Below are 12,358 nucleotides of genomic sequence, written 5' to 3' on the forward strand. Positions count from 1 at the left end.
ATAGCTATGCATCGGTTTCGTTAAACAGGAAACAAAAAATTAGATAATAAAAAAAATCATACATCTAAAATTTAAAAATTAGATATTTAAAATTAAAAATGTTATATATACCTAAAAGAGATTAGAAGCGAATATTAAATTAAAACATCGATAATTCCATATCGCGTATATCATGAAGAGTATCTTTTCAAATCTAATAAATATATACATAAAAATACTCCATAATCACAAAAGTTAATTAGTACATATATGTATATATGACTATATCTTACCAAATCTAAATCTATAAATATATGCAAAAACAAAAAATACTCTATAAATACTGTTAGTATAAAAAATAGATTTTTTTTTGATAAAAAGGCATTTTAATTATCGATTGTTTTGACTACAGAAGTAGAAATGAGTAAGACAAAATCGAAAAAAAGTAGTGTAAAGAATGTCAAAGTTGAAAAATAGTTATTGTCTTTCTTTAAACATGCATCAAGACTTGTTACTCGACCTTTAAGATGAGTTGAAAATATGAGTGCAGAATATGGAGTAAGCTAAGAAAAATGTGAGACTTAAAGACCAATGTAAGAGAGACATGGGATGTCAAAACTTGGGAGTCAATGCTCTTCATGATCAAGACAAGGTCGTGGTTTGAGAAAAAAAACGAAGGAGTAAGATCGTGGTCAAAATTCTCCATAGTCAAGTCTATTCTAATGGTTTATAAATAGGAAAAGTTCAGAAGAGTTCAGAGACTTCAACCAAAAACACTTCATTATCACACAGAAACTCTGTAAAATTTGGAATCTCAATGACGCAACGGAAGATCATGGAGTGCAAGTATATATGAGTGTCAGGAGTTTATCTTTATTTTATTTTCTTTTGTTTTCTTTTTCGTTTTAATTCATTTTTTTTCATTTCCTTGCTTTTAATATTTTATTGTTATTTTGCTTTATTTCAATTTCAATTTTACTCTTTCATTTATTTAAAGTTTTTATTTATTTTATGTACTTTTTATTTGCTATAATTTGTCATCAATATGCATGTCGACACAGATTATTTTGATACAAACGTTAAGTAATTTTTAAGTCAAACTCATTTTTTTAGAGGAATCGTACTTACTCTCAAATTGAAATTTTAATATAAGTTTGATTCAACATACTTTTTTAAGATTACTTCAAAATCAAATAAAATAAATACAAAAGTTAATTGGTACGTATTTATATATATTATTATGAATAAATATAAAGAATTAAATTTTAATTAATTAATTAATATTAGTCAATTTTTATTATAAACTTAGTTTTTTAACTCTTAATTTTTAGAGAATTGAGAGTTTAGTTATAATATAGAGTTTAAAAGTTAGAATTTAAAATTTAATATAAAAAATTTTTAAAAATTAGTTGATAATAACAGAAAAAAATTGACTCTCCAATCTGACTCATTAACTATTTATATATATTATTTTGCATATTTTTCAACAAAATAATTAATCATTAGTATAATCAAATATTTCATAATAGAAAAATCAAACATCTTTTAGCAGCATAACTATATTAAACTCTTTTATGAACATACACTAAATATATAATATTACTATAAAGTAGCTAATTTTTAGTAACATATAAAAGTTTAGATAAAAGCTGTATCAAGATTAACATCTTGAGGTGGCTTGGGATTGTATACCGTCCATGAAACCAGACCCTTGTTTTTGGCGCGTATAAACATTAACGCGTATGAAACGACTCAATAAATTGTACATCTTTTTTTTTTTTAATTAAAGACAATGAAACGAACAGACGACTACATGGAAGAAGAGGAGAAAGCATAATGATTAAATTAATATACTGTAAAATGATCAAACATTGATGGTGGTTGTTGGATGGTAAAAAATAGATTGACGGTGGTTATTGATGGTAGTAGTGGTAGTGATGATGATGATAGTTATTAGATGGACGGGTGTGGTGCTAGTTATTCTAACATAGCTTGGTGTGGATTGGAGAGCAGAATAAAAAACTAAAAATGGGGGTGGTAAGAGAAAATGGGTGGAAATTAAAACTATTGAAGTTATTATTAGAGGAATGTTAAAGGATAGAATTTATTATTTTTGACGAGTAGTTAATCATTAGTGTTTAGAACTGTAAGTTAAAAATATATTATTATATTATTAAATTAAAAAATTAGATTAATAATTAAGAATAATAAGTAAAAATAATATTTTTTGTTGATTTTTAAAAATAAACATCGGAGTTATTTCGTCATGAACCTCATTATCAAATTGCTATTTTCGTGTTAACAATTTTCAGACAATATATATCTCACTTCTTGATATGTTTCTTTGAGAAAAAAAAAAAAAAAAACAATATAGGTAGGTATTTCATTTTACATGGAATGAGTTATATATATTAGCTAGGAATACTGGTGAACAACTTGCAAAAAATAGGCTTATCCAACATAAGAAAATCCTAAGATAAAATACGAAAAAAAGTTCACTTTACAATAGAATTAAAAATTTGAAGAATAGAACAACGTGTCGGATTATGCCAAAGATGAAACATATCAGGGTATAGAACAAAGTTACCGATGAAAAGGTTTAATTTTGGAACCACTACATAACCAAGATAGGAATTAACATCAACGAATTTTTTTTCTAGAATAAATTTAAAAAATTCATTATTTTTTTTTAAAGAAATTAAAATGGTTTTAATTATTATTATTATTATTATTATTATTATTATTATTATTATTTTACAGTTTACCTAATATCTGAGTAAATTCAACTACATGCTACTCATTTTACCTAGATAATAAATAAACTATATGATTCATCTCTCAATTTGTCTAGATATTAGGCGAACTGTTACGAATTCTAACAATATATATACAATGAGTGGGAAGTGAATTTATTCCCACTATTCTGTAGAAATTTACTTTTTTACCTATTTTACCTTCATCTCTTTTTTTTTTTTTTTTTTCGTTGTAAAATAGCTCAAATACTGCTATTAGCAATTCATTATGATAGGGAAATATTATTAGATCACAATAAATCTATTATATCTAATTTTTCTCGTCCAAATATTTATTGACATGGTACCACATGTGAAATGTCTGACAAGGTTTAGTAATTTTGTTCTATATACACTATTGGTCAACTAACATATATAAAAACGAGTGAAAAAATTACCACAAAAAATATATCCAATAAAAGTAGATAATACTTTCTATTATAAAAGATATTATTTAAATAAATATCAATTAATTAGTAATTTTCTTTTGCTAATTTGTTTGATAATGTTATTTTTAGTTGTTTGTCATAGGTATCGATTACATAATGATGATGACGTAAAATTAATCAAGAACCGGCATAATCATTTTTAAAAAATCTATATTTTGAAATTATTTACTTCTAATTGATCTGTGTGAAAGAAGATTTTCAATTGATGACACCCAATCAGGTCGGACTGTAAGAAGAAACATTACAAAATTGGATATTGATTTAAACATGCATGCCACCAAAGAGCAGCAATGATGGGTCAAATTATACAACTATTAGCAGGATCTCCTTCCGTCTAAAGTCTTAACTGATGATAAGCCATATCCTGCAGAGTGATCGTTATCTACCTACAGGGCAAATAAAAAGTTTGTGATTTCGAATGCCACATCTTGATCAAAATAAATACTAGTGTCCAATCATAGTCTCACTTAAGCATGTAGGCTACATGACCGAGCCTGCTTGTATGAAGAATAATGGCATGGCTAGTTCATTGAAGCGTGCCAATCTATTTCTTCTCATGTGTAAAATTTTATTACTATAAAAAGATAAATAAAATTATGTTAAATTCCGTCTAAAAAAATTATAAATTTCATTCTCATTATATAAAATTTAAATTTTATATCATGTACCACAATCTCCCGAAAATATGATTATTCCCATTTTGTCTATATATTTTCTGCTTATAACCTCTCATCAAGTTCTGCTCCATCTGTAGAATAAATATAAAAATTTATAAAATATAAAAATAATTTTGTCAATTCATAATTTATTTATACATATTCTAATATAATACACTACACATAATAATTTATTAATATTATTAATCTATAACTGATGAGCGGATATTTTATATGCTTTTTGACATCATTCACTACAAGAAAAACACCCATTCAAGTACACTTGAAAAGTGTAGCCAAAAGTGAAAAAAATGATGCTTTAGGCTACGGCTACGCTTTTTGGGCTACGGCTACGCTTTTTGGAGTGATTCCTATTCGGCCGTTGCCTATTCTCAAAGGCTACGCTTTTCTACACCAAGGGCTACGCTTTTGGCGTTTGGGAATAGGCTACGCTTTTCAAGTGATGCTGTTCAGGACCAAAGGCTACGCTTTTCAGCTTTCATTCTTCCAGAATAGGCTACGCTTTTCAATGCTACTGCATCACTTGTAAAGCGTAGCCCCATTGTATACCATAGCTACTTTTTATAAGCGTAGCCTTAGGTCCCTCTTTTTTTTTTTTGGTATACTATAGCTACTGTATATAAGCGTAGCCTTAGGTCTCGTTTTTTTTTTTCTGTATACTATAGCTACTGTATATAAGCGTAGCCTTAGGTCTCATTTTTTTTTCTATACTATAGCTACTGTACATATAAGTGTAGCCTTTGGTCTTTTTTTTCTTCTGTATATATATATAATTATCTAATAATTATTAATACAACATAATAGTTAATATGATTACATGTATAAATGAATTGAATATTACAAAATAAAAATAAAAACATAATTATACTAAATAATTTCTTTATATAATAAAAATTGTCTCAAACCAAAATATATTTATAACATTGATCCAAAAGTACTAGAATGAAATTAACTGTAAAAATTCATACAAGTCAAATTAAAGTAAGCATAGCCATATCAAAACCATAATATCACTTGGTCAATAAAGGTATCTTCTAATAAAAATCATTAGTCAACCATACATGTAAAGATCCTAAATAGCACTCTATCTTAGCCAAAAAACTACAATAATAGTCAGCTTACTCTTCATTGCTTAATCTTCATTGTTATCCTGCATAATTATATAGATAAGTAGTTAAAAAATATTCATAATGACATTCGTAATTATAAAAATTAAATGGAACACGTAGTCATAGTAAGCCAAGAAAGCATATATACTAAAACAATAACATGGTCACGGCAGAAGAGGTGAATTCAAGAAATTATGTATTATCTTGTTTCATTCAAACTATGAAAATCTACTGGTGTTTCTTCCTTCCATTTCCTTTAACACAATCCTGATATGTCCCTATAGCATTTTTCATGCACTAATTAACCAGACTTTCACACTTAAATTAGATATAGGGACAAATTCATATGTACCAAGTGCACAAAATCAAAGATACAACCACCAGAATTACACAAACAAATTTCAGCCATAGCAATACAACTTTAGTGTTAATAAAGCTAACAAACATTTTCAGCCATAGCAATTAATGTAAATGCAAGTAAAAACTATGGAATAAGAAATAGATAAGGACATACCACATCTAAGTTCGGAAAATGTGTTGATCCATGGCCGCTATTCGCATCAATAGGAGATTGTTGGGCGTCTTGTAATAAAGCTTCTAGTTCTTCTGGCCTCATTCCAGGTTCCGATCGCTGCAGTAATAACTTGATCATATTTCGCAACCCATGTTCTATATCCCTTAACAAATCCGTCGGCTACTAAATGGTCAAATACCACATCTCTTCTATACCAATTAATGTTACAACACCTCTTACAAGGACATTGAATTTGTCGTCCGTCCGGTTCTCCCTCAGAGTATGCAAAGTCTAAAAAACTAATAACACCATTGATATACTCTTCGCTATACCTCGGTAGATCCATCCAATCCTTTGGCATATCACAAAACCTAATCGATAATTATTAAATTTTTTAGGCGAAAAATTTATAAGGGGTTGCAAAGTGAAGATTAGAAGAATAGAGGAGGCAGGGTGTTATTCGCTACAAAGGGAAATAGTTCCTAGTCTTAGAAGTAATTCTCTAGAAACCCATTGAGGTAAAACAAATAAAGAGAAACATAGAATTTATAGTACAAATATAATAAGTTAAATTGCAACTTCAAAACTAACAAATCAAAATTAAAGTATGCATTGTACCTTGCCATGACACGATCAGCGTTTTGACAAAATCTTCTTGGAAGACCTTAACCAAAAACTTTCGCCTTCAACCTTAACCACGAATAACTGTAAAAATTACAAACAAAAAAAATTGTAATTGCCATATCCAACCATTTAACCACGAATTTAGCACAATCATCATTTAGCAAGCAAGAATTAAATTGATATAATCAAACAGATTTGGGACCCAGCAGCAGCAGTAGCAATTAAATCATTCAACAGATAACGGCAATCAAATTAAGTAAAATACAAAATATTATTGTGTAAAACTATTTTATAAACAGCACGAGGGTGGACTTTATTGAGGACATTGCAAAGAATGAGTCCATTCCGAAAAATCATTTATTTTGATCCAGACTAAGATCTTCACATGATCAAGTTGGGATTTGGGATCTCCCAAACTAATAAACACAAAGATCACAACAATGTTTTCAGTTTTTCACAGCTCAGTGCCACTCAAATAGAAGAAAAAGAGAACCCTTTTCCTATCCAAAATTTCTACCACTAACTTGACCTGTTTTTTATTTTTTTCTTGCATTTCACTAAATACCAATAGGCCCTTTACTTTTTCTAGTCCCTTGTCCCTTCCACAAACACACATAGAAGCTTGCGGCCATACCTGCCTCACGTGATTTACTATCTGAAGCAATTACTGCCTTTGGACAATTGTGCCCTCCATTCCAATTTACGAGAACATCAGAAGAAACCATTTAGATAAATAACCTTCTATGTGTGGTTTTTATTCACAAACAGTTAGGGAGAAAGGTCTTTTTAACCAATGATAAATTAATAATGCATAATAGTTCTCTTAATGTAACCAATATCATGGATTATATCTGTGGTGCAAGTTGAGCATCCAAACAAAATGAGTGTCTCAAGTAAAAAAAGAAAAAGAGGTTGCTGAGTTTCACGGACTAGTTTAAGCATGTTATATCAATATTATATATATACATAGCTCATGATATTCATAACTAGTGTACCCTTGTTTGGCTATTCCATAATGGGAATGGCTCTTTCGGAAAATAGAGCACCCAAGGTCTCTGTTTTGCTCTCTTTCGTGGCTCTGTTCTTCAGCTCCAGTGGAGTTGGGGCACAGAATTCTCCAGTGTTCGCCTGCGATGTGGCCAAGAACCCTGCATTGGATTTAGAGTATGTCTATTTAATTTGTTTTAGATGTCATCAATAAGTGTAATCAATAACTTATTAATCGACCTATCTAGCTCCTTTGTTAAAAGTTAAATTTTTATAGATATTAAGGGAAGCAAAGAAGAGGTCTATTTAGATGTCTATTTTTATATCTATTTGACACAGAATTTTGTCAAATAGTTCCTTGTTTCCATCAAACAAGTATTTCAGATAAAGGGAAGCAAAGAAGAGGTGGAAATGCTAGCCGACCAATTCATGAATTGAATTTGGCCGTAATAAAGTAGGTGTAAAGTCAAAATGTGCCAAATTCAGTTCACAATTGGAAATTGATACCATAAAGATTTTAGAAAAATTTGACAGCATTCCGGTAGTAAATTGAGCGTTCCCAAATTAAAACAGCAGCAAACAACAATTCATATGAATTTAGAGAAATTCAAACAGATACAGCGAACAGTAAATTCATATGATTCAGATAACATTAAGCTAGAGTAGCAGAGCAGCAATATACAGCTCATATGAGTTCAAAACACTTCAGACAAAGCAGCAACTATAATTTCATATGAGCTGATATGCATATTCAAATAGGGGCAGCAAGCGCAGTCAAACAAATTAACTTTCCTATGAACCCATATACACTTAAACTCACAAAAACCATATACATAGCTTCATAGGAATTCAAAAAGTGAGCTAAAATTTAGCAAGAGCAAAAATACAGCACTACGATAGCAGAAAGGGATAAAAATAATGGACTCAATCAATATTTCTTTATTGAATTCAACCTGCAATGATCATTTCTAAACAACAACTATTATGCTTGCAGTAGCATTAATTCAATGAATTACTCATAACTGACTCCAACCATGAAGTGCAAATAGGAATAAAGCTTCAGCAGCAATCACAGTTTAAACTCACACATTGAGCATATATCACATTCAGAAATTGATGTAACTGGTACAAGAATGCAGCAGCATTAATAGCACAAACTCAAAAATTCATCAAAGTTAAATTTATCTACAAAAACTTTCAAAACAAATTAAATCATTCACCTATTCAAGAAATCAACTTCAGTCTCAGAAGAATATTACCATAAGAATCAGCAACTGAGGGAAAAATTGTAGTTTTACTCAAAAGGGGTATAAGTAACTACAATGTCCCCATTTTTATAGATGACTACCTAGATTTCTACAATGGAGATGTCAAACAATCAGATTTCTGTCAATTAGATAGTTAAATTTTTTCTGTCAATTAATTATAAATTATTTTCTTGAAATTATTTTTAACTTTAAATTTTAAATTTTTAAATTTAAGCTTTAAATCTTAATTTAAAAAAGATAAAATTAAAAATAAATGATTTTTTTATATTTTTTAAAATGAAAACGTACCTTTGTGGGTACTGGGTGAAGAGAAATTCTTGCTCTTGTTATAACTCCAAATTGTCCTAAGCCTCCAAGAACCGTGTGAAATAACTCTGAATTCTTTTGCTTAGAACATGTTATTAAATCTCCCTTTCCTACAAAGAAACCACACAAATTCATTAATTAATTAAATAATATAGATAGATGATTGCATGAATGAATATAATCTTATAAAAAACGGTGACATCATGAAAAGAAAAAACGTTTCATGTTCATATTTCATATTATTTTATATTAATCTGAAAGAAATGGACCGTGTGTAAGACTTGGACTAACATAAAAGTCATGAAGTCAAAAAAAGAAAAATGGAGGCTATGACCGTGTGAACGTAACTGCTTCTTAATCTAATAACAACTAAGCTATTCAACAACCAATACTTAAAATTAATTATTGAGTGAAGTCTCAAAACATGTTTAAAATAATTATATAGTTTAGCTTGACATATCAGAAGTGTGTATACAAGTGTGTATACAAGGATTTGATTGTTAATTAAAGTGGAGAAATTGATAAATTAAAAAAGTAAATTATAAATATTTACTCTTAGAAAACTCAATTTTCTTATATAGTTTTACCCATCCATAACCCTTTCATTCTTTGTTCACCTTACCAGGATTGTATATGATTGGTTTTCATGTTAATCAGATTTCTTTCTTTCAATTCAATTTACAATTCAGCTCACCTTTCTTCTTCCTCTTCTACTTCTTCTCTACTCCTTGTCTTCTTTTCATTCTTTATATTCTTCACACCATTTCTGTTTCAGAAGAGTTGGGTGTTGTTTCAGAAGAGCAAGTTGACTTCAATAATAGTTGTATTTCTTCTTTGTCTTCTGAAGAAATTTCTGATATAAAAGCAGAGTAGCTCAATTTAGATGAATCTGTAAGTGAGTCAAAACCGATTCTTGAAGCTAACATTGGCAGTTTAAATTGTGAAGAAGACAGTGATATGTTTAAGCAACATTTTGGCAGCTTATCAAATACACACAAGGTTTGTCTTCTTTCATGAAATAATGATGTCATATTAGGCTATTTCTTGGAAGCATAAAGGATTTAAAAGTGTAAGAAAACTCTTATGTCCATTACTTTAAATTAGTCTCTTGGCTTTATTTGTCTTATTCTTATTCTGGGGAAATACTTATTAAGCTGCCCATTATAAAACTGAGAATATAGGTTGGCAATTGAGCTAGTTTATAACTAGCTTTAGTAGAAATTAATGCTTAGCTTATAAAATATATTGCTGGTTCTTTTTAGCATCGTCTTGGAAAAATATTGAAAATGACCGGTGGGTGACAAATTGATTATATTTAGGAAAAGGGATTTACGCATCTAATATGTAATATAGAGATAACACTATAGTAGGACTAAGCATAAATGACGTTTTTTCTCTAACTATAAAGTTATTGGCAACAATATTCATGGCCTGTTAATTTGTGAAAAGTTGAGGGTTTGAGTGGGGTTAATTTCTTTCCAAAATCAAGCCTTTTTTGCGGAGAAAATTTTGTCACAAATTTTGGATAATATAGATACAGTTGAAGTACTCTACAACTTGAGTTATTTTCTCTCCAGATTAGACCACATTAGCTAAGTATTTTGAGCTCTTTTAATGGTTATGTGCAGACAAAGTCAATAAATTCAGTAGTTAAAAGGTTTTCTACAAGGTATGTTGTGCAGCAGAATTACCCAGGAGATTGCAAAAGACTATTTATCAGTCCTGTTAGACATATAACTAATAAAAGCATGAACTCTGAGGAAAAAGCTGCAACTTATACCTTATCCAAAAACAGATCCTTGCAGGACAACGAAATTGACGAATTAAGAAATTCTTCTAAGCATGTATATGTGAGTTTTCAATTCAACTTACAATTCAGCTCACCTTTCTTCTTCCTCTTCTACTTCTTCTCTACTCCTTGTCTTCTTTTCATTCTTTACATTCTTCACACCATTTCTGTTTCTGGCTAACCAAGAAACCGTTCAAACTGTAAGAACTCTGTTAGAAACAGGAAGCTGAAAACAGGAAGCTGAAAACAGGAAGCTGAAAACAGAGAAACGAAAGCCAACTTATTCGTTGAGAAATCACAGAAACAAAAGCTTATTAACGCTGCATTTGGATTCAGTCTCAGAAACAAAAATACAGAGAAAATAGACAAGCTGTATATTGAATCACAGTTCACAAACCCTAAAATACCACACATCTTCATCAATAACAGCATGCATGTTATCAAATTACAGTTCACAGACCCATATTTCAGAGATTAAAAGCCCCAAATTAAAACCCCTAAAATAGGAACCCTAAGCCACTGATCAATTTCAGAAGCAAATAGAAATCAATACATACCTATTCAATGATGTGAGCACAGCGAAGACGATGATGAGAAGCACGGAGATGATGATGGTGAGAGCAGCGCAGCGACGATGGTGACGGTCGCACACCGATGATGGTGAGGGCCGCACAGCGACGATCAGTGCAAGCGATGGCGAAGAGGAGATGACGACGGTCACTGTGGAGAGTAGAGCAGGTGAGTCGTGAGTGGGAGGCGATGACTCTCAACGGCGACAGTGAGAGGGTTTCCGCTTGTAGTGAGGCGGTCAATGGCGAGACTGAGAGGGTGAATGGCGAGACCGAGAGTGAGAAGGTCAATGGCGAGCTATCGAGACCGAGAGTGGGGGGCGACGATGGTTAGCTATCGAGACCGAGAGTGAGAGGGTGCTATGGAGGGTTTGTTGCTCGAGGATGAAGGTGACTGAGACTCAGAAGTTTAATTTCCTTATTTTTAATTTACTAAGTGTTAATAAGGTCTTTCAGGAAAAACAAGGAAAAAATTACTAAGTGTTAAAGTTTTTGGCTCTAGAGACATTAGGCATCACATTTGAAACGCACCCAAAACTTAACAAATAGGCTACCCTTTAAAAGCGTCTTTTTTGATATGAAAAGTGAACCTATAGATATCAACCTACGGCTACGCTTTTTAAGTGATATCTTTAATACCTAAGGCTACGCTTTTTAAATGATGCTGCATTTGTGTATCCTTTTCTCTTATAAAAAGGCAACACAGAGAAAAGCGTAGCCTATTCTATGAATAGGCTACGCTTTTCAAATGTAGCCTAAAAAAAGTGTGGCTGAATGGGTATTTTTCTTGTAGTGATTTTCATGTAGTTTTTAGTATGTTTTGTTTAGTTTTTATTAAGTTTTTATAGGTTTTAATATTAAATTCATATTTTTGGATTCTACTATGAGTTTTTGTGTTTTTGTACAATTTCAGATAATTTCTGGCTGAAATTGAGGAGCTGGAGCAAAAGTCTGATTCAAAGACAGAGAAAGCACTGCAGATGCTATCTGGATCTGATCTCCTTGCACTTGGAAGAGCATTTTTGGAGCTACAGAAGTCCAAATGGAGCGTTCTCAATGTCTATGGAAAGCTGACTTTCAGAGCTTTGCAGCAATGTATAATAGTTTATACTTTACTTCAGATTAGAAGGCCTAAAACTGGTGTCTAACTCCAGCCTCCTACCCCCTTCCAGGCGTCCAGTGCCCAAGGAGCAGAGCCCATCGTCCAAACTCCCAGAGTGGACTCCCTAGCCAACGTTCAATGCCCTAGAGGCCTCCTAGCACATGAAACTCATCAAATCTCAGCCCAAACACTC

General features: G+C 31.0%; 1 long non-coding RNA gene across 4 annotated transcripts; it reads right to left on the minus strand.

Moving 5' to 3' along the window:
* Window positions 1–4,861: 4,861 nt before the first annotated feature.
* LOC112800944 (uncharacterized) lies at window positions 4,862–11,493 on the minus strand. 4 transcript variants are annotated; one of them, XR_011881864.1, is made up of 7 exons: window positions 11,052–11,493; window positions 10,590–10,692; window positions 9,400–9,558; window positions 8,688–8,810; window positions 7,140–7,292; window positions 6,139–6,225; window positions 5,539–5,891 (listed from the first exon to the last, which is right to left on the minus strand). It is a non-coding gene; the product is annotated as an uncharacterized lncRNA (long non-coding RNA). The 4 variants fall into 4 exon arrangements; XR_011881865.1 differs by lacking the exons at window positions 5,539–5,891; window positions 6,139–6,225; window positions 7,140–7,292 and adding an exon at window positions 4,862–5,047 and having other exon boundaries at window positions 8,688–8,815; window positions 11,052–11,491; XR_003818491.2 differs by lacking the exons at window positions 5,539–5,891; window positions 6,139–6,225; window positions 7,140–7,292 and adding an exon at window positions 4,895–5,047 and having other exon boundaries at window positions 10,578–10,692; window positions 11,052–11,483.
* Window positions 11,494–12,358: the final 865 nt, after the last annotated feature.

Source organism: Arachis hypogaea, chromosome 5 (assembly GCF_003086295.3).
Source record: "Arachis hypogaea cultivar Tifrunner chromosome 5, arahy.Tifrunner.gnm2.J5K5, whole genome shotgun sequence".
In the NCBI taxonomy this organism is placed as follows: Eukaryota; Viridiplantae; Streptophyta; class Magnoliopsida; order Fabales; family Fabaceae; genus Arachis; species Arachis hypogaea.